This window comes from Trachypithecus francoisi, unplaced genomic scaffold, assembly GCF_009764315.1.
Source record: "Trachypithecus francoisi isolate TF-2019V2 unplaced genomic scaffold, Tfra_2.0 Lachesis_group11, whole genome shotgun sequence".
Classification (NCBI taxonomy): domain Eukaryota; kingdom Metazoa; phylum Chordata; class Mammalia; order Primates; family Cercopithecidae; genus Trachypithecus; species Trachypithecus francoisi.
Window position 1 is genome coordinate 123030376 of NW_022681456.1, and position 22056 is coordinate 123052431.

A 22056-nucleotide genomic window follows, 5' to 3' on the forward strand; every position below is an offset into this window, starting at 1 on the left:
GATGGTCTCGATCTCCTGACCTCGTCATCCACCCGCCTCGGCCTCCCAAAGTGTTGGGATTATAGGCATGAGCCACCGTGCCCGACTATAGCTATTTTTAATTTGTTTATTTTATTCCTCTATACCACACTGTAGGCACCACAAGAACAGGTTCTACGTATATTCATTACCGTCATCCCCATTAGCACTAAAGAAAGAAGGTATTCACTAGAGTATTGATAAATAAATGAATTAATTAATGAATAAACCAAAAAATCAGAAAAAGTATTTCGAATCCATATATCTTTGTCAAAATAAATTAAAGGGAAATCAAAATATCTGAAATTGTTATTTTTGTATCTAACTTACTGAAGTATATGTTCAGCCTTTTAAAAACTACATAGTTGGCCAGGCGCAGTGCCTAACACCTCTAATCCCACCACTTTGGGTGGCCCATGTTGGTTGATTGCTTGAGGTCAGGAGTTCGAGACCAGCCTGGCCAACATGGTGAAACCCCATCTCTACTAAAAATACAGAAATGAGTTGACATGGTGGTACATGTCTGTAGATCCAGCTACTCGAGAAGCTGAGGCACAAAAATTGCTGGAACCCAGGAGGCAGAGGTTGCAGTGAACCAAGATCGTGCCACTGCATTCCAGCCTGGGCAACAGAGCAAGACCTTGTCTCACCAAAAAAAAAAAAAAAATTACATAGTGGATATCATATATCATTTTCAAAATATAGCAAAATAATAAGACAGGCATAAGTAATTATTTTAATTTGTAAAAGGTTTGGCATTTGTTGTAAATAAATAAGACAATGTTGTGTAAGCTTAGCAAAGGCAGACAATTTGATGTTTAGGAATATACTGAGATAGATTTCTGCTATCAGTACTATAGGACGCTTTATTGAATTTGAATTATTTATAATATTACTATTGGATTGTATGTTATCTGAGAGTTGAGATACAGATTATCTACCAGCTGTGCTGTTAAAGGAGTAAAAGAACTAGGGAAGATCTGAGACATGTGACTGTTTGCTGGAGTATAACATGGACCATTAAGTTTAACTGTGTTGTCACTGAAGGTCAGTTTAATAATTATGAAAGCCCTCAGATTTCCTTATGGTCCACACACAAGTCAGATGGATGATATTCCTACTTAACTCTATGCTGGGGGGGCGGGGCTGTGGCGGCGGCTGGGGGCCCCGGATCGTGGGGGCCTGCGTCCCCCAGGCCCCGGCGGTCGGGGTCCGCCAGCCGCCGGGGGGGGGGGGGGGGGGCCCGAAGCCTGTGACACTCCTGTGGTCTCAGCTGCAGGAGGTGGGGACAATCCTGAAACCCCTGGAAGCCTTCCTGACTATCCCTATGCTCCACTCACCCCAAGCCTCTTGCCCCAGTCCCACCCTCTCTGCAGGCAGTGGCTGCTTTCCCCACGGGCTGAGGTCAGGGCAGATCCTGCCTGCTCTGAGAGTTCCATGCAGGACCCGTGGCTGCAAGCCACAGCAGGGGCACAGCGTTGAGTGACCCAGGCTCCCCTCTGGCCCCTGTCCATGCTGACCATTTCCAGGCCCTCCACGGGCCAGGCCAGGTACAAAACCATCTCACAGGTGTCCTCCCTGGCAATGTTCCCTGAAATATTGATGGAGTGTGACTCCCCAGACATCCACTCCCACTTTCAATGCATCTTTGGCTCAAACTCACCATCCCTGGGTTGGGATGCTGCCTCCCAGACCTCCACCTTGACCCTCCCATCTACCCCCGCCCCGGCTTCTCCCCAGGTGCCTCCTCCACATGGGGACACCCAAGGGACCTCTTTAAGACCCAGGCCTGGCCTGTCCCTCTTTACCATCTCAAGATGGCTCCCAGGGCCAAGGACAAAGTCCAAGATGCAGCAGTCCATTCCCTCACTGCCCTGCCCCACACACGGAGCAGGGGCGTGAGAAGACCCCGAGTTACTGCCACTGCTCATCCAATGCCCCCCGGCCCAGTGAAACACTGGACTCTGTGCTGGGTGCATGGCTGAGCCTAATATCCTTGCTCCCAGTCTGAGGGACGTGGGACTGAACACTGACCACAAAGGTGGCCCGGGCTGTGGCAGAGGGAAGCCCAGGAGCCTGTGGGGGGCCCAGGAGACCCCGGACTCAGCCGGGGGTGGGAGGCAAGGGCGTCCTGAAGGCGTGGGGGCATCCTAACTAAACAGGAAGGAGCTAGCCAAAGCATGTATCTGCGTGTGCGTGGTTGTGTGTCTGTGTGCATGCCTGTGTGTGTGCCTGTGCATGTGCATGTGTAACTGTTATGTGGTTGTGTGTGCACCTGTGCCTGTGTGTGCCTGTGTTTGTGTGCCTACGTGCGCGTGTGCCTGTGTGTGTGCACCTGTATGTGCGTGTCCCTGTGCCTGTGTGCATTTGCGTGTGCATTTCCATGTGCCTGTAGTGTATGCAGCAGCTAGTGAGTGGCAGGCTGAGCCAGGACACACCTAATCCACCCTATTCCAGGGCTCACTCTCACGTGTAGACTAAAGGGGACCCCATTTTAGAGGCAATCGACAAGGATGCCCATTTACCCCTGCCTCTCTGCCAGCCTTCCAGGCCCCATCCAGCCAGGCTTTCTCTCCCCCTCCTCTGGGCCCTGGGTCCAGAGCCTCCTATACAAGGAGGAGGGTGTGGCCTTGGAAAGACAGTGCCCTTGGGGAATTCCGAGGGGGCCTCCCTTTGGGAAGCTGGCCTGGGCTGACAGCATAGTCACGATGAGGCCCAGAGGGCTGTGCATGGGAAGGAGGTGAAGGAGGCCTCTGCCCCTCAACCCCAACCATGGACTTTGGCCTCTCAGGTACTACTTGGCCCTTTCATTCCTCTTGGGCAGGTGGAGTGGGTGGCAGGCTTGACCAAGAGAGATAAAGGCCCACTTTTGGGAGGCCCGTCCCCTGGGTCCCAGGTGAGCCCCTGAGCGGTGAGCAGGGTCCCTCTGGGCCTGACACCTGGCACCTCCCTGTCTGGCTGGGACTTGGGAGGCCACAGGGACCCCTTCTGACCACCAGGTGTCGCCAGCACTGAGCGGGAGCCTCCGGGGCAGCCCCAGGCCTGTGGTGAGGGATACGGGGCGAGGTCTTAGGGCTGCCTCAGCTCCTCATGTTGTTCTAAGGCCAAGATCTGGGTCCCTGGACTGGAGCGCCCTGGCCCCTCAGCCCATAAGGAGCACTGACACGGTGCTGGTGCGATGCTGAGGAGGAGTGGGTGCCTGCTGGGCAGAGGGGTGGAGACACCCCAGTCTGAGTCTGCCAGTCCCAGCTCTCCACCCTTGCACGGCTGGGGCAGAGGGAGCACAGCACCTCCCCTCGAGACAGACCTGACCCAGCAAGGTCTCAGCCTGGCTGGCTGGGGCCCCGCCCCACTGCACCTGCCGTGAGCTGGGGATCCCCTGTCTGTGAACCCGATGGTAAGACACCGGTCCCACCCCACCCTTCCTGGGTGATGTGAAGATTCAAGGTGTCTTGGGACTCCAGGAAGGAGTTGCTCAGTGCAGGCTGGCACCCTGGGCAGGCTTCCCAGAGGAGGCGCCGGGATTTGGGTTGGATCTTGCAATGTGGATTCAATGTGAGGATGAGGCCATCCTCCAAAATGTCCTTCTCCTGACCCTGTTTTCTTTCTTAAATGGAACTTGACACTTGACTGTCAAGACTCAGTTTTGTGTCACCTCCTCCAGGAGGGCCCCCCTGACTACAATCCCCCTTCTTTACCCAGAGGCCACCATTGCCCGCTCATGTGTCAGTGTCCCAGGCTGAGACTGAGTTCTTGAGGGTGGGGCCTGGCCAGCTTGGGAGCTGGGTTGTATCTGCTAACCTTTCTGGTTCCTCCAGCCGCATGCAGAGCTCCAGGGAAGCCACTGGGCCATTCCTAAGGAAGGCTGGAACCCAGGCCCCTGGGGTCTGGGTAGAGACCCCACTCCAAGGGGGCTGGAAACACCCCGAGCCCTGCCCGTCCCCACCCACCTTCAGCCCTGTCCCTCCCCACCAACCTTCAGGTCGTAGACAATGATGTCACCGAGCACCAGGTACACCTTCACGGGATAGAGGGTCTCCTTGTCGAACTCCAGCGGCGAGTTGCAGAGCTACAGGGCCTTGAGGTAGAAGTGCTCTGCCAGCTTGCCATGGCCCAGCCGGTGGTGCAGGGCGGCCAGCCGGTAGTAGGCCACGCGCTCGTTCAGCCGGTCCCCTGGGGTGTAGGCCAAAGGGGCAGGTGTGAGGACGTGGCTCCCTGGGGCAGTCAGGCACAGGCCCCTCAGGAGCAGGTATACAGACCCCGGGCAGCACCTGGCTTGCCTCCAGGCACCTGCGGTCACCTGGGCAGCTCTGGCCAGTCCCTTCCGGGTTCCCAGACTCACTTTCCCATCTGTAAAGCAGAACTAATAAGGCCTGCCCCCGTGTACTGTGAGGCTTTGGCAAAGTTGGACTTGGATGGCCCAGCTCTGCCTACACATAGCCACCTGCCTTTGTTCACTGTTTTAACCAGGGGAGCCAAAAACCCATGCAGTCCAGGTGCTCCCGGGCACCCCGGCTCCAGGCAGCCCACAGACGTGACATCCCACTCCTCCTGGGTGTGTCACGATCAGAGCCCCTTACCTTGGGGAGTCACTGCGTGCCTGAGCTCCAGGTCCCCCCATAGATGCACAAACCCACCTAGGCTGTCTCCGATGTCCTCCCCTTTTCAGTGTGGGTGCCGTGGAGCCTGCATTCAATGCATTCCCACACAGCTGCACACCTACTGTGTACTGGGCCCCAAGGCACAAGGCGTTGGGGCATGCGGCCCGCCCAGGGTTCCCTGTCTCTGGAAGAGGACAGACGATCCTGGCACAGCACCAGGGGATGCCTGGCCTTAAGGGGCAGGCTGCTGGAAGGGGAACCGGGATTTCATCAGCCAGCGAGCCGTGTGGTTGATGAGGGTGGGAAGAGCACAAGACAAAGGGAATGTGCCACTCAGCCTGGCACATACAGGGGCCGAGATGCCTGGCATGTCTGGAAGGCAGAGGGCACAGTGGGTGGCCCTTGTGGTCAGCAGCGGGAAGAGATAGAGGAAGCAGAGCTCAGCACTGCGTGAGAGACCTCGGGCTGTGCCGCACGGCCGGACGGGGAAGCCAGCTGGGCAGATCTGCCTGCCTTGGACAGGAGACCAGGAAAATCCAGCAGCTCTTTCAGCTCCTGCCCTACAGACCTGGAGGCTCGGCTCTGGCAAAGTGTGGTCCTGGCAGAGCGGGGTCTCAGGGGACTTACCCAGAGTGAAGCTGAGTGCTAGGGCCATGTGGGCAACCTCCAAGCCCTCCTGGGGCTCCTCCAGCATGGGCAGCAGTGCCACCAGCTTGTTGCACAGCTGCAGCTGCGGCTCTGCCTTGTGGTTGCCCATAGTCACCGGCAGGGGCAGGACCCGGTCCTACCACACAGGCAGGTGGGGTCAGACTTCCCGCAGCACCCACCTTGCCCAGCGCCTTCCTCAGAGCTCAAACATGTGCTTGGAGCATCCCACACCCCAGTTACCCCTGCACCTTCGCAGAGCTCTGTGCTCTGAGATAACGCACGGTTCAGACACCCAAGTTGGGGGTTGAAGAGTCACCTGAAGCCCATCTAGCTATACCCGGCAGCCTCAGACCAGCCTCTCCACCTGGGCACCGGGGGTCTGACTGGGGGAAGCCAGCACTCCTCTCTGCTCTAAAAACACATTTATCTGTGCCCAGGGCTGAGCCACACCGTGAGCTCAGAGGAAGGGAGAAGCTGTCCCTGCTTCGGGGTGCAGGCAGACCTGGGCCCTGGCCCTGGGCCTCCCAATGACATGCTGTGTGTCCTTTGACATGCCCCTGTGCTTCTCTGAGCCTCAGCTTCCTCATCTAGAAGATGGGGATGGGACTTCCCAGTCATGGTTGCTTGAGATCATCAGGTGCAAGGGTAGAGCCACTTCCCGGTGAGACCACTAGGCAAGGATAGGGCCATTGCCACATCCAGGCCCCAAGCGTTTATCCCGGGCAGGGGCACGGTCAATATCATTCCCGGTGAGACCACTGGGAAATGAAGCATGTGCATGGGTGGCCTTGCCTCCAGGTGGGAGGCCTCTGCCCTGCCACACCTGTGCCTCAGCCCTCCAGGTGCCCACCCTGAGGCCCACCCACATCGGCCCACAAGCCAGCTCACCCGGTAGAAGGACATGGCTTTCTCCCGCTCCCAGGCCTTGTTGAAGAAGATGTCTCCAGCTGCCTCAAACGGCTCCTGCCCCAGGTTGGAGTCGCCTGTGTACAGGACCACATTCTGTGCCACCTGAAAGGAGCAGAAGTTCCCTCAAGACCCACACCTGGTGAGGTGGCCACACCCACCTTCGCCAGCCTCCTTCCTCTCACACACTGCAGGTACACCTGAGCATTTTTCAGACCTGTGAATTAGGGCTGCCCCACCACTGGCATGAGGACAATGAACTGATGCACTTGAGTGCCAGGAGGTGACTGAGCAGCTGCAGCCCAGGAGCCCGACACCTGTGAATCCTACCACCAGGGATAGCCTTAGCCCACACCCCCCCCTGCACTCAAACAGTCTCTGTGGCCCCCAGATTGCTGGGAGCCCATCCCCTGGTTCCTTTCTGTGTTGCCACATCCCTGCCGCAGCTCAGGGCCACACATCAACAGTGTTTGTGGGTGGGCCTGGTCCCCTCTTGGCCATGAGCTCTTGATCCTTCTCCTCAGCTCAAGGAGGTATACAGCAGGTGCTCAATAATGAAAGCTTCACCAGGCTCGTGGGCTTCACAATTTGTTCCAGATCACACTGTGTTTGGGAAAGCCTCTGAAAACAGCTGCTATGATAGATTCATTTTGTAAGGAGATGTGCCACGTTTCGCTTGGAGCACGTTCTTCTGTGTGTTAACTGAGTGGTCACATTCTTTGAGCATGAGCTGTATACCAGCAGGTGCTAGGCACTGTGAGGGGCCACGCCTCTGCCCTCAGGGAGAAGATGCTGGCCACTGGGGGAGGATGTGAGGGAACCAGTTGGAGGGAGGGAAAAGGCACACAACAGGTGCTCAGCAGTGGCTTAGGTATGAGTGGATGGATGGATGAATGGATGAGCAGATGTATAGACACATGGATGTATGGATGGGTGTGTGGACAGATGAATGCTTGGATGGATGGATGGATGGTTGGATGGATGGATGGACATATTAATGATGGATGGATGAATGGACAGATGGATGGGTGATGGATGGATGGATAAGTGGGTGGATGGAGAGATGGACAGATGGATGGATGGATGAACTGATGGAAGGATGAACTGATGAATGGATGGATGATGGAAGGATGGATGGATGTATGAATGGATAAATGGATAGATGGATGAATGATGGATGGATGGAAAGATGAACAGGAGGTGAGTGGATGGATGATGGAAGGGTGGATGGATGATGGATGGATGGATATATGGATGAATGGATGAATGGATAAATGGATGGATGCATGAATGATGGATGGAAGGATGGAAGGATGAACAGGTGAATGGATGGATGATAGATGGATGGGTGATGGATGGATGGATGAATGGATGGATGGATGATGGATGGATAGAAGGATGAACAGGTGAATGGATGGTTGGTGGAAAGATGGATGGATGAACAGGCGAATGGATGGATAGACAGGTGAATGGATGGATGATAAAAGGATGGATGAATGATGGATGGATGAATGGACAGATGGATGGATGATGGCTGGATGGATGATGGATGGATGGAAGGATGAACAGATGAATGGATGGATGATGGAAGGATGGATAGAGGATGGATGGATGAATGGATAAACGGATGGATAGATGAATGATGGATGGATGGAAGAGTGAACAGGAGGTGAGTGGATGGATGATGGGAGGATGGATGGATGATAGATGGATGGATATGGATGAATGGATAAATGGATGGATGGATGAATGATGAATGGATGGAAAGATGAACAGGTGAATGGATGGATGATGGAAGGATGGATGAATGAATGGATGGACAGACGAACAGGTGGATGGATGGTGGCTGAATGGATGGATGATAAAAGAATGGATGAATGTTGGATGGATGAATGGATGGACGATGGATGGATGAATGGAAGGATGAATAGGTGAATGGATGGATGATGGATGGATGGAAGGATGAGGAGGCGAGTGGATGAATGATGGAAGGATGGATGGATGATGGATGAATGGATGATGGATGCATGGAAGAATGAACAGGTGAATGGATGGATGATGAAAGGATGGATGGAAGAATGGATGGAAGGATGGATGAACAGGTGAATGGATGGATGGACGGGTGAATGGATGGATGATGAATGAATGGATGGATGGATGGATGGATGGACAGGTGAATGGCAGGATGAGGAGGCGAGTGGATGAATGATGGAAGGATGGATGGATGATGGATGAATGGATGATGGATGCATGGAAGAATAAACAGGTGAATGGATGGATGATGAAAGGATGGATGGAAGAATGGGTGGAGGGATGGATGAACAGCTGAATGGATGAACAGGTGAATGGATGGACGGGTGAATGGATGGATGATGAATGAATGGATGAATGGATGGACAGGTGAATGGATGGATCATGGATGGATGGAAGATGGTTGGATTGATAGAAGGATGAACAGCTGAATGGCTGGATAATGGAAAGATAGATGGAAGGATGGATGGAAAGATGGATGGATGGACAAAAGGGTGAATGGATGGATGAAGAGGTGACCAGATGAATGACGGATGGATGGATGGATGATGGATGGATAGAAGGATGAACAGTTGGATGGATGATGGAAAGATAGATGGAAGGATAGATGGATGGACGAACAGGTGAATGGATGGATGGATAGATGGATGGAAGGATGGATGGAAAGATGGATGGATGGACGGAGGGATGGATGGATGATGGATGGATGGGTGGAAAGATGAACAGGTGAATGGATGGATGATGGATGGATGGATCGATGGAAGGACCCACAGGTGTATGGGAAGATGATGGAAGAATGGATGGATGGATGAATGGATAATGGATGGATGGATAGATGGATGGAAGGATGAACAGGTAAGCAGATAGATGATGGAAGGATGAATGGATGGGTGGATGGACAGGTGAATGGATGGATAGACAGGTGAATAGATGGAAGATAAAAGAATGGATGAATGATGGATGGATGAAAGGACAGATGGATGGATGATGGATGGATGGATGATGGATAGATGGATGGAAGGAAGAACAGGTAAATAGATGATGGAAGGATGAACGGATGGATGGATGGACAGAGTGAACAGCACAAGGGCCCTCCTGCATCCCTTGCCACTCACCTGGATGTACAGGTCCACCAGCTCGCTCTGCCACAGGATGTAGTAGATCTTCCCTGCTTGCAGCCAGGCATGCGCCTCCTCTTTCTTCTGGAGGTGAATGAACATCCCCAGACTTTGTTTGGTGTAGTCCAGAGTGGATCTGTAGGCCCTGGAATCAGACACAGGTGTCAGAACAAGGGCTCTCATCCTCCTGGAACCAGTCTGCCTCCTCCCGTGGGTCTGGTGACAGATGAATCTGGAATGTGGGGACTGGGAACGGCCCTCTTGTGTGTACAGTGTTCTGCCCTTCCCAGGCTGCTGGGAGGGCCAGAGTGAACACACACGGCATGGAAAAGATGAAGGACATCCTTCTGAGGGAATCGAGCATCATGCTGCCCTGTGGCAGGAGGAGTGTGCTAGTCCATCTCCCCTGCCTCCCAGACATGGCCTGTGTCTTCTCCAGACGCACCAGGAGACATTAGTATTCAGAGGCTATCTAGGCCGATGGTTCTCAAGGTGTGCAGGCATCACAGTCACTCGGAGGCCTGTCTGTATAGCTTGCTGGCCCTGCCTCCAGAGCTTCTGGCTCCACAGACCTGGGGCAGGACCTAGAACTCCTACTTGCCACAAGCTCCTAGGTGATATAGATGCTGTTCTGCTGGTCCAGGGACTACACTTTGAGAAGCATGGCTCTAGCACACTGGCCCATTTTCCTTCTGTGAACCTCGAGGCCAAGACTGGAGCCAGTCTCCCGGGTCCCCATGGAATCTCATTCCTTCCCTGCTCTCAGTAAGTCCGGCACTCGAGGTGCTGTGACTGCAGCAATGTCACCGGGAGCTGTGTGTGGGGTGGCCAGGGCCATGGTTACCCCACCAGGTCAGGATGCTCGGGGGAAGCCAAGTGGGCCACCTATGGGATGTGAGACCTTGAAGCCCTGCCCCAGGGAAGCAGGTGACACAATTGGCTCTTTCTTCTGTGGGAGAGAAGCCACAGGTGGCTGCTATGGTCACATTTAAGGGGACAGATGAAGGCCAGGAGTGAAGACTCGGGGTAGACAGAGGTCAGATGACAAAAGCCACCATAGTAGGAAGAACAGCCCAGAGTGCACGTACTGCCTCTGCTGGGGTTGAGATGACCTTTGACCCAACAAGGGAGGCTCAAACTGGGACTCACGGGCCAGCAGCAGCCCTGGGACGACCCGAGACCCACCAGCTCAAAGCATCTGATGCCAAGGAACCAAATAATCCAAAGGAAAGGGGCTGATGGGGCCCTGGGCCAGCTTCCCTGTGCCCCCTCCCTGCCCCCCCAAGCTTCCCTGTGTCCCCCTCCCTTCCCTGCCCCCCAACCCCTTTGCCCCCCTCCACACCCCCACCATGGCAAAGCCAGTCCTCACCGCTCGGTGCCCAGGGACAGGTACAGCTGACTGATGGTCTCCAGGAACTGCCCCCTCATGCACCTTGTCGGTCACCTTGCGGGCCAGGCACAGCTGGAACTCATGGTAGATGACACACTGGGCCTCACTGGGCATGACGACACTGTAGAAGTAGCGCAGCCACTGGACGGCCCGCAGCTGGCTTGGGCAGAAGACAAAATGGAAGATGTCAGCCTCCCAGCATCGAAGCGAGGCTGGCTGGGCTCGGAGGCCCCTGTGCTGTGCTTGTCTCTTTCACACCTCTGTGAACCTGGGCCCCATAGGCGGGGAGCCTGAGCATAGACAGGCCATGTACCTTTACAAGGGCAGACACCGAGCACACCGTGACATGGGCACAGCTTGGTGCAGATGCTCATGGTAGAGGCCGGCCTTCTTTACAATTCCCAGGGCCAAGGTCCTGGCCAGGCTCAGCCCCTGCACCAGGCCATCTATTTCTGCTTCACAAAGCCCCTCTGGCGAGGACCAGGGCCGCCTTCAGCCTGAGCTGATGAGGCCAGGGGCACAAGTAGCCCCTGTCGCAGATGGAACCCTGAGAGAGCAAAGCCAAGTGTCATGTCTGCCACACTCGGCATCATGTTGGGGGAATGGGGTTCAAAGCCAGGCCCTGGTGTTCCCACACATGCTTCTCTCATGCAACCAGGCTCCAAACGCACAGGCTCACTGGCCTCTCCCAAAGCCACGGTGCTAGGAACAGTGGAAAGCTTCTGATTTTCTAGTGTCAGAAACATTCCGAAGATTAACACCGGAAACCAGATACACTGAATGGACATCTGTCACACACGCCCCCCAACGACAGCTGAATACAGTCCTCACGAAACTGCAAATCAAGAGTGAAGGAAACGTGGGAAATTCAAAAATATGTGGAAATTACACACTCCTAAACAACCAGTGAGTCAAAGAAGAGACCATCAGGGAAACTGAAAACTAATTTGAGAATAATGTAAACAAATGCACAGCCCAGGCCAGCATGGTGGCTCATGCCTGTCATCCCAGCACTGTGGGAGGCTGAAGCGGGAGGATCGCTTGAGTCCAGGAGTTTGAGATCAGCCTGGGAAAAATGGTGAAACCTTGTCTCTATAAAAAAATACAAAAATTAGCTGGGTGGGGTGGTGCACATCTGTAATCCCAGCTACTCAGGAAGGTGAGGCATGAGAATGGCTTGAACCTGGGTACAAGTTGCAGTGAGCCAAGATTGCACCACTGCATCCCAGCCTGGGCAATGGAGCAAAACCTAAAAAAAAAAAAAAAAAAAAGGCACAGCATATCAAAAACTCCAAGATGCAGCTAAGGCAGTGCTGAAAGGGAAATTTATAACTGTAAATGTCTACATTCAAAGAAAGAAGAAAAATCTCAAATCAAAAACCTAACCTTCCACCTTGAGAAACTAAAAAATGAACTAAACCCAAAGTGAATAAAAGGAAGAAAATAATAAACGTGAGAGTGGAAATGGGAAGTAAAAATACAGGGAATGGAAAAACAAAAGAGACAGTCAACAGAACCAAAAGTGGGTTTTTTGAAAATAATAAAATTGACAAATCGTTCACCAGACTGACCAAGAAAAGAAAGATGGGACACAAATGACTCAAATCAGAGACTGAGCACCATGGCTCACGCCTGTCATCCCAGCGCTTTGTGAGGCCGATATGAAAGGATCGCTGAGGCCAGCATTCAAGACCAGCCTGCGGGAACATGATGAGACCCCATCTCTAATAAAAATAAATAAATAAATAATTAAAAACCCAAGATTCTAAAATCAGAAATGAAAGAGGAAACATTATTGCCGACCTGACAAATAAAAGGATTACATGAAAACACTACAAACAATTGTACACCAAAAAATCAGACCATCTAGACACAACAGCCAAACTCCTAGAAGGACACAAACTACCGAAAGTGTCTCAAAAATGACCCCAAGTAAGCATGTGGGGTATCAACCCCACCCTCGGTCTCCTCGACCGTTCAGCGCAGGGTGGGGAGACAGGAAAGCATGATCTCTATCCCTGGCCTGCATTTCCAGTCTGAAACCCCCAGCAGCCTGGGGAGGGCCTCATAGGAGGAGGTGCCACAGGGTATTGTGCCAGGAGCCACCGGAGGCTGCAGTGGGGGCTGGGGCGCTGGGCTCCTGGAGGGTCTCCTTCCAGTCAGAGAATGCCCCTGGGGAAGAAGCCTGGGTATGAACCCCCCCCCCTCCTTGGGCAGATGTGTGGGACCAGGGCCCCTTCACACGGTCCTTTCCAAAATCTCATCCCTCCTAGGGACAGGAGTGAGTGCCAGGCCTGTGCTGGGAAATGGGCAGGTTTGGTCACAGCCCCTGGAGCTCTGGTCCAGGCCACAGGAGGCACCTCCGAATGGTCTCACTGTGCCATGACAAAGCGCTGCAAGGCAGAGAGGACTCAACAGTATCCCTTGTCTCAGCCATTTCCCTGGACTCAACTTCCTCATCTATTCTCTGCGGCCTAGATTTCGGACAGCCCTGCCCACCTAATGTCCGTTTACTGCTCAGTGTGCAGTGACTGTTCGATAGCACTCCATGGCTCCCTAGTGCTCTTAGGGAAAAGGCCAAGGCACAGCCTGAGGCCCCAGACCCTGCTTAGCTCTCCAGAAGAGCTTCTCACCATCCAGCACCCAACCCACCCACTCCCAACTCTGCACCTCCCTGTATGAGCCCTGCTCACTCACCCCCACTCACACCCCACTCATCCCCGCTCACACTCCCGCTTACTCACCCCCGCTCATACCCCACTCATCCCCACTCACACTCCTGCTCACTCACCCCCATCACACCCCGGCTCACTCACCCCCACTCATCCCCGCTCACACTCCCGCTCACTCACCCCCATCACACCCCCGCTCACTCACCACCATTCACTCACTCCCGCTCACTCACCCCCACTCACTCACCCCTGGGCTTTCACACAGGCTACACCACCAGCCCCTCCCCCACCACCAGCCCCTCATCCACACCTGTTACTTGACTAAATCCTCTCAACCCTCTGGTACCAGACTAAAGAGGCTTCCCTAACCCGGGGCCAAGTGCTGCCCCGCCATCATGTCACTCACCCTTTTGTGGTTTCTTTGGCCTGAAGCTCACGTTCCGATGCTCAGCACCTGCTTCCCGAGGACTCCACAAGCTCCATTTGTGGGTGGGGCCTGGCACACTCTGCACGAGCTGCTTTTGCATGAACTGCTCTGTGGCTTTGGGCAATCACCCGCCCCTGTGTCCTCTGTGAAGTGGGATGACAGGTGCGCAGGGCTGCCGAGATACCAAGCAGATAACACAGGCACAAGAACTGGCGTTCAAGGCCTGGCTCATGGAGGGGCCCCAAGTCCCAGCTCAGCAGAGCCTGCCTTGATCCCAGGGTTATGGCCAGGGATTCCCAGAACGCAGGACTTTCCGTGCTCAAGGCAGGATGGTCCCTGAGCAAACCCGAAAGAGCTGGCTGCCCCAGTAGGGCACAGAGGGCCTGGCCCTGCATGGGAACGGCCTGTCTCCAGGGCGCTTGCCAACATCTGCTGCTGGCCATGACTCAGCACTTTCGATGGTGAAAAACCACCACTTGTTTCCAAATCACAAACCCCCGGTGCGCCCTGACCCGAGTGGCCCCAGAAGACGCACAGGAGGAACTAGGGCACTCACTCCACGTGGTCCATCTCCACGGCTACCAGAAGGGCCCACTCACAGTAGCCCTTGCCTGCTGGGCCGGGCCCTGGCAGGTGCAGAGGTGACCCAGCTGCAGGAGTACGTGGGTGAAGTCCCGGCCACACTCCCCACAGGGAAGCCTCGAGAACAGATGCACGGCCTCCAGGAGGTAGTGCTGGGCCAGCCTGCTGGCACCCACGTGCAGGCACAGGGTCCTGAAGTTGGCCAGCACCACTGCCTGGTTCCTCTGCTGGCCCAGGTCCCAAACCACCCATAGGGCGCGGTAGTAGCCCTCGGCTGCCTGCCTCGTCCCGCCCGTCCTCTTCAGAGCCACGGCCACCATGTTGGCAATCACACCTTCCTGGTCCTCGCTGGCCACCACTGCATCCTGGACAGACTGCAGGATGTCCAAGGCCACCCGGCTCTGCCCATGAAGTACGTGCAGCCAGGCCAGGGCCACCAGGGTGTCCACGATGGCACAAACTCTGGCAACAGCACTGGCTTCCACTGCCTGCGTCATGAAGGTGATGGCCGGCCGTGGTAGCCATGGTGGCTGTACGGCTGGGCCAGGCTGGCGTGGAGAAGGCCACGCAGAGCCTGGCCTGTGCCCAGGATTAGGGAGGCCAGCACTCCCCTGAGGTAGTGGGAAGTCTGGGTGGGGAGGTTGTGGGGCTGGAGGGCTATTGGAGAACCAGGTTGACTCTCCTCAGCGAGCTGGCCAGTGAGTCCTGTGTCCTCAATGAGGCCACCTTGACACAGCTTAGCACCAGGTGGGGCAGGCACTTGCGGCTGTAGATGTCAGCCAGGAGCAGGGAGCAGTCTGAGAGCCAAGCAGCATCTGGGGCTCCCGAGTCCCTGTGCAAAAGCAACCGCTGCTCTGGGAAGGACAGGGCCTCCTCGGGCTGCTTGAGGTGCACGTGGTGCCTGGCCAGCAGGAAGCAGGCCCGGGCCTCGGCCTGCAGGCTCTGGCCACCCACCGCCCACTGCAGCACCAGCTGCAGGAGCTCCCCGTCCGCCTCGGTGCTGCAGATGTGGCCGGGCGTCCCCAGGAGCAGGGCCATGGCTTTGGGAACCACCTGTGTAAAGTTCTTCCGGTTCTGCTTCCGGTAATGCTGGTCAGGTTGGCGTACACAGCCACCACCTGGAACAGGTCCCCGAAGCTGCCGTCCAGGGTCCCCAGTGTTTCCTCAAAGTACACCTGGGCCTGGGACAGCTTGAGCCTCCTGCAGCACAGCCGCCCCAGGAGGAAGCAGAGCCTGGCCAGGGCCATGAGGAGGCCAGCTTTCTTGGCTGCCCCTCGGGCCTGTGCCAGGCGCCCAGTCTGCTCCTCCTCGTTGCTAAAGCTGCAGAACATGCCGCTCAGCCATGGCAGCGCCACATCGTACAGGCCACAGAAGCTGGCCTTGTATCCGGAGGTGTTCAAGAACAGCAGCCGTGAGCTCACGGCCTCTGGATCCTCCAAGTCGTCTTCAGCTTCCAAGCAGAAGGAGGGCTCCTAGGGGTCCTGCAAGCTCACGTTGCTGGATGCCGCACAGAGACCCCAGGACGCTGGCTCCTGGGCGCAGCCTGGGTAGGCCTTGCATTGTTCCAGAACATTCCTTACCTTCGGAAGGGTCTCCTGTGACTCCAGGCCCAGGCAAGGTGGAGGTATTTCTGCAAGTCACAAAAATACCTAGACAGATTAGAGTCCAGCAGTGAGTCCTTGGTCCACTGGGGGCAGGGTCCCCGCATCCCCATCCTCTGTGTTCCTGGTACAGCTTGCCATGAGCCCTTGAGAATTATATGCAATGCAAACCCGGGGCCTGGAGCACGTAGGAACTCCAGCGCTATGGGGACAGAGAGAACACGCAGGCCCGTGGCCCGACTCTCCTACGAAATCATCCTCCTGTCCTGCTTTGTTGCCCACTTGATAGCATGGATTGAGGAGACTATGTCAGCTCAGTGATCCCTCAGAGATGCCTTTCCCTTTAGAAAGAATCAAAGCCTTCTAACTGGACCCATGTGTATGCAGCACCACAACTACAAATGTCACTTCTGTCAGCATATGGGCCCCCGGTGGGGTACAGGAATCCATGAAATCCTCAACAGCCAATCAGAGCTATTGATCAGCTCAAAAGCTGCTATGCAAAATTGGTAAAGCCACCGACGGCACAGGACAGGGATGTTGTACCCATGTACCCAGCTCCGTGCAGGGAAATGGACCATCCCTGCAGGAAGGATGGGAAAGCTTCCAGGCCCCTGTGGCCACCTTCACCTTGGATGGTCTGAAAACCTGAAGCCCACAGTTCCTAAAGGGTTCACAAAGGCCAGACTGCTCAAGCAGTCCACTGGCACCTGCTGTCTTTGGTGGATTCCTAGCCAAAGCCCCCTCCCAGAGGTGAGCAAATGAACGCATTTCCTGTTGGAAAACCTGGGATGAAAGGAGGCATTACAGGGAAGGAAAAAACTAGATTTAAACAGACTTTCTTTTTCAAGCTCACATGTAAAAACTATTTTCAATACAAACTGTCTCCTTATTCATCTGTAAAGCCTTGGAATTAAAAAATAAATAAATACGATTTAGAGGCAAATGTCTGACTTGACTTCACTAGATTAGCTAAGAAATCTCCCCCACCCAGCAGAGGCACAGAGCCCCTCCCAGCCACCACCCTGGCCTCTGGGGCAGCTGGAGAGCCACGTGCCTTTGCTCCACGGACTTTGGCAGAGGGTGGAACCACCCCCTCCCCGAGGCTAAACCTACAACAGCCTTCCCTTCCCCATTGGCTTCCTGGGCCTCCTCTGGGACCTTGTGCCTGCATCCCAAATGTACTGGGATGGATCCCATTCCCAGGGAACTTCCAAGGCCCTTGGGGCGTCCACATCACCAGGCTGTCCACATGTGGACCCTGTGTGAGGGGAAGAGACAGAGCCCTAGAGGGGAGATGGGAGGGCCTCCCTGAATCAGCCCCTCAGGAAAGGGCAGACCCTTCAGGGACCTCAGTTGAGGCCCCTGCAACCTAAGGCTCTGAATTCTGCTACCTGCTGAGGGCAGTGTGGCCTCCCATCTCTGAGGCAGAGCACAGGGCAAACTGCAGCTTCTCCAGGTCATGAGAAAGGAACCCACAGCTCCATGTGGGCCCCAGCAGTGGAAAGGATGTCCCATCTCGGTCGGGGACCAGGCGGGCCAGCATGTTCATTGGAAGAAGTGTGGGACCCCACAGCCTCCAGTGTCAGAGTAGACGAGAGGTTCAGGCCCACCTCAGTCAACGTCCCCCAAGCCCCCAGCCCACAGCACAGAGGGGTGACAGCCGCATCCAATGCCCACCGTACTCAGCTCTGTCACCTCCCCCGGCGTTACCCCAAGGCCCGGCTCATAACCAGAGGAAGCCTGAGCCACCTGCAAAACGCACCTTGTTCCTGCGGCTGCTCAGTCTCAGCTTCCTCTACTGAGTCTGGCAAGGGAGAAAAGAGAAGCAATCAACACCCCCAGCCAGCACCTCTGGTCCCATGTCAGGTTGAGCTGGGTGTCGGTGTTGCAGGGTGAGAGCATTGCAGGGTGCAGGGGTTGAAAGTAGTATCATCCTCTTCCCTCCTGGACCATGGGAACAACATCACTGGGGAGTGGACACTTTCTGCGATATTGGGAGTAACATCATCTTCTGTGCCTTGGAATATTAAGGACAATATCATGGGGGGGCGTGTACATCTTCTGCAATATTGGAATAATATTATCTCCTCTCCCCCTGCATACTAGGAAAGATATCACAGAGTGGGTGTTCACCTCCTGCGATATGGGGATTAATACCATCTTCTCCCCTTCCGGATATCAGGAAGAGTATCACACGGGGGTGTACAGTGTCTGTGATACTGGGAGTAATATCGACCTCTCAGCCTTGGAATATGAAGAAGAATATCACAGGGTGGATGTACACCCCCTGCCATATTGGGAGTAATATCAGCCTCTCCTCTCCATGGATATCAGGAACAATATCCCAGGCTGGATGTACGCCTCCTGCTCTACGGGGAGTCATATCATCCTCTCCCTTCCAGGATATTAATAACAATATCACAGGGCGGGTGAACACAGCCTGCGATACTGGAATTATTATCATCCTCTCCCCCTCCGGATACTAGGAACCATATCACAGAAGAGCTGTACCCTCTCTGCGATATTGGGAGTATTATCATAGGCTTCTTCCATGAATATTAGGAGCAATATCACCGGGTGGCTGTCCATTCATTGCTAAGTTGGGAGTCATGTCATACTCTACCCCCTGGATATTAGGATCAGTGTCACAGCGTGAGTGTACACCTACTGCAATATTAAAACTAAGATCATGTCCTCTGTCCCTGGATATTAGGAATGACATCACAGGTAGGTGTACACCCCCTGCGGTATTAGCAGCAATAATATGATTAATTAGTAAACATAAATGATCGATTTTAATAATTATCAGGCCAGTCTCGAACTCTTGACCTCAGGTGATCTGCCTGTCTCAGCCTCCCAAAGTGCTGGAATTACAGGCGTGAGCCACCGTGTCGGGCCAACACTTCTTGACATCTCTTTTTGGGCCTCAAATTTCGCATGCCCCAAACGCACTTTTCATTCTCCCTGCTATAACCCACGCCTCCCATAATCTTCCCCATCCCAATAACAGCATCTCTAGTCTCCCAGTTACTCAGGCCAAAATCCTTGACATCATCCTTAAAACTTCTTTTTCTCTCTCTTGTCATCCAACCCATTTAAACTCTCCTTTCAAAATATATGCCAGACCTAACCACTTCTCACCTTCCTCATCATTTCCAACCAGGTCCAGCCCTCATCATAGCGCTCTGGGTTACTGCAAAAGCCTCCCAATCGCCAGGCACGGTGGCTCATGCCTGTAATCCCAAGCACTTTGGTAGGCCAAGGCAGGTGGATCATCAGACGTCAGGAGTTCAAGACCAGCCTGGCCAAGGTGGTAAAACCCCTCTACTAAAAATACAAAAAATTAGCCGAGCATGGTGGTGGGTGCCTGTAATCCCAGCTATTCGGGAGGCTGAAGCAGGAGAATCACTTGAACTCAGAAGGCAGAGGTTAGAGTGAGAAAAGATCATGCCATTGCACTGCAGTCTGGGTGACAAGAGCGAAACTCTATCTCAGAAGGTTAAAAAAAAAAGTGTGCAAACCCACCTCTCTCCCTCCGCCTTTCACCCTGCCCTGCATTCTACCTTCCACTCTCAAACATTTCAGAAAAAAAAAAAAAATTATATCTACAGAGAGAGAAAAAGAAAGTACAAATGGGGTGACATGTTTGGGGAACCTGAGGGAAGACCATACGGGAATTCTCTGTACTATTTTTGCAACTTTTCCGTAAGTCTGGATTATTTCGAATTCAAGAGTTAAACAAAGGAGAAAAAAAAAAAAAACTATCTCCCTTTGTGAATCCATCCTGTCTTTCCCCTGGCAAATTAAGGACGCTCTCAACTAAGCACATCTATTTTTTCATGAACCCTAAAAGAACCTTTGCCTAGTTTTGACTTTCTGTGCTTGGCAGAAGTGTGTGTGTGTGTATTTCATATATATGTGTGTGTGTATATATATGTGTGTGTGTGTGTGTTGTGTGTATATATAGAGAGGGAGAAATATATGTGTGTATATATATAAATATATATTGTATATTTGCAATGGTAATATATATATATGTGTGTGTGTGTGTGTGTGTGTGTGTGTGTACATATATTACATACCCCATAGCCTGTCCTTAACCAGTTCTAAACTTAGTGGGAAAAATACATACCTAAGCAGAGAATTTCAAAATAATATGATGAATATTTTGATACAGGAATGTGTTACTATGGAACACGCTGCTAAGACACAAAACCTCCTAGATGGGACAATGAATGAATGAAGTTTTGCACCTATAGGCGCCCCCGCTGATATCCCCACAAACGTTTATAGTTATATGCATTTGCTTCCCCCAGGACCCCTGTTTCATAAGGGGTAGTCCTAGAGCCTAGCAAGTCCCTACTACAGCTGGCACACATATGCCATTCAAGAAAGAGTGGCGGAGTGAATGACGAGTTAAGAACCATTTGTCAGCCAGTGCTCAGTAACACAACATGCACTGGTATGCAAATTATATTTTTGTTGAAAGCAAGGGCAGGATCACAAATAATCCTTCCAGAGAAAGCAAACCTCAAAAGCTTCTTTACCTACTAAAGCACATTATAAGAAGCTCCCCTTATATAAAAGAAAACCTCCTCATTCGTTATCAATGGCATGTAAACCTAATAAGCCTTCACCTCTGATGACATCTCTTCCATCCCCAGGGCTAGATAAAGGAGGTTCTGGAAACCCTGGTAGATGTGAAGGGGACTCCCAGCTCTGACAGTCTTGAACCCTACGGGCGCGGAGGTCACACAGCAGGAGAACAACCGAGGGAAGCATCATCAGGCTTCGAATATGTTTGAACCAGAGACAGCAAATAGGCTTCAAACAACTGAAGATACCAGAGATTCATGGTGGCCACCTGAGGGGTTGTGCTCTTAAAACACAAAAATTAAAATTAAAATTAAAAAATTAAAAAAGGAAGGGGTCAAGAATCCATCAGGTCTGACTGAGACGTGTATCAGTGACTAACACCCCATATGGCAAAAGTACTCTGGTGTGCTTTGGGTACTCACAGCTTCAGCAGTATTCAAAGGTGTGTGCTTCCCTAAGACTAAGCCACGGAAATAGCCCCAGCAACACTGCCAGGAGAAATGTCTAACATGGATTTGGCTAGAAATACAGTTGTCTTTAACAAATTAACACTGAATAAATCCGGACTTATTAGAGCCTGCGAGAATGACATTCTCAATGATAACAGTTATCACTACAATCTCCAAACATCTGCGATCCTGCAAGGAGGAACTGTGACAGCGCAGGCCACGTGTCCAGAATGCTTCCCAGACTCCCTGTTACAGAATAAAAGAAATGAAAGCCCCCTAAGAATGTCTTCACTCACATTGAGCCAGTTGTTCCTTTGTGTGCATCTCTGTGCTAAAATGGCCATTCTTCCCCACAGCCTGAAGTCATATGCTCAAATAAATGGGACTCACATGAAGCCAGAAACGTGCAGATGCGAGGAAACCAACACAAACGAAATGGGCTGGAGAGTGTGGCCAGGAGGATGGTACTTCCCAGGAAGCAATTACTTCATCTCTGCCCATGAAGCAGGCAGTTGTCACTGTGCCCCAGGCCCACACCAGCCACTCTAAGTAGGTTCTTACCAAACTACCTCCAACAATCAACATAAATACACCACACAATTGGCTTCTGAAAGGACACCTTGCAACCAACAAGAAACTGTAAGCACAACTTTGAAAAACTGTGCAACTAAAAACCTTGGAAAGGGATAGGCCGGGCGCGGTGGCTAAAGCCTGTAATCCCAGCACTTTGGGAGGCCGAGACGGGCGGATCACGAGGTCAGGAGATTGAGACCATCCTGACTAACACGGTGAAACCCCGTCTCTACTAAAAAATACAAAAAAACTAGCCGGGCGAGGTGGCTGGCGCCTGTAGTCCCAGCTACTCGGGAGGCTGAGGCAGGAGAATGGCGTGAACCCGGGAGGCGGAGCTTGCAGTGAGCTGAGATCCGGCCACTGCACTCCAGCCTGGGTGACAGAGCGAGACTCCGTCTCAAAAAAAAAAAAAAAAAAAAGAAAGGGATAAATACTGCCACA

General features: G+C 53.2%; 1 pseudogene; it reads right to left on the bottom strand.

Moving 5' to 3' along the window:
• Window positions 1-1135: 1135 nt before the first annotated feature.
• Window positions 1136-21366, bottom strand: LOC117090920 (annotated as a pseudogene).
• Window positions 21367-22056: the final 690 nt, after the last annotated feature.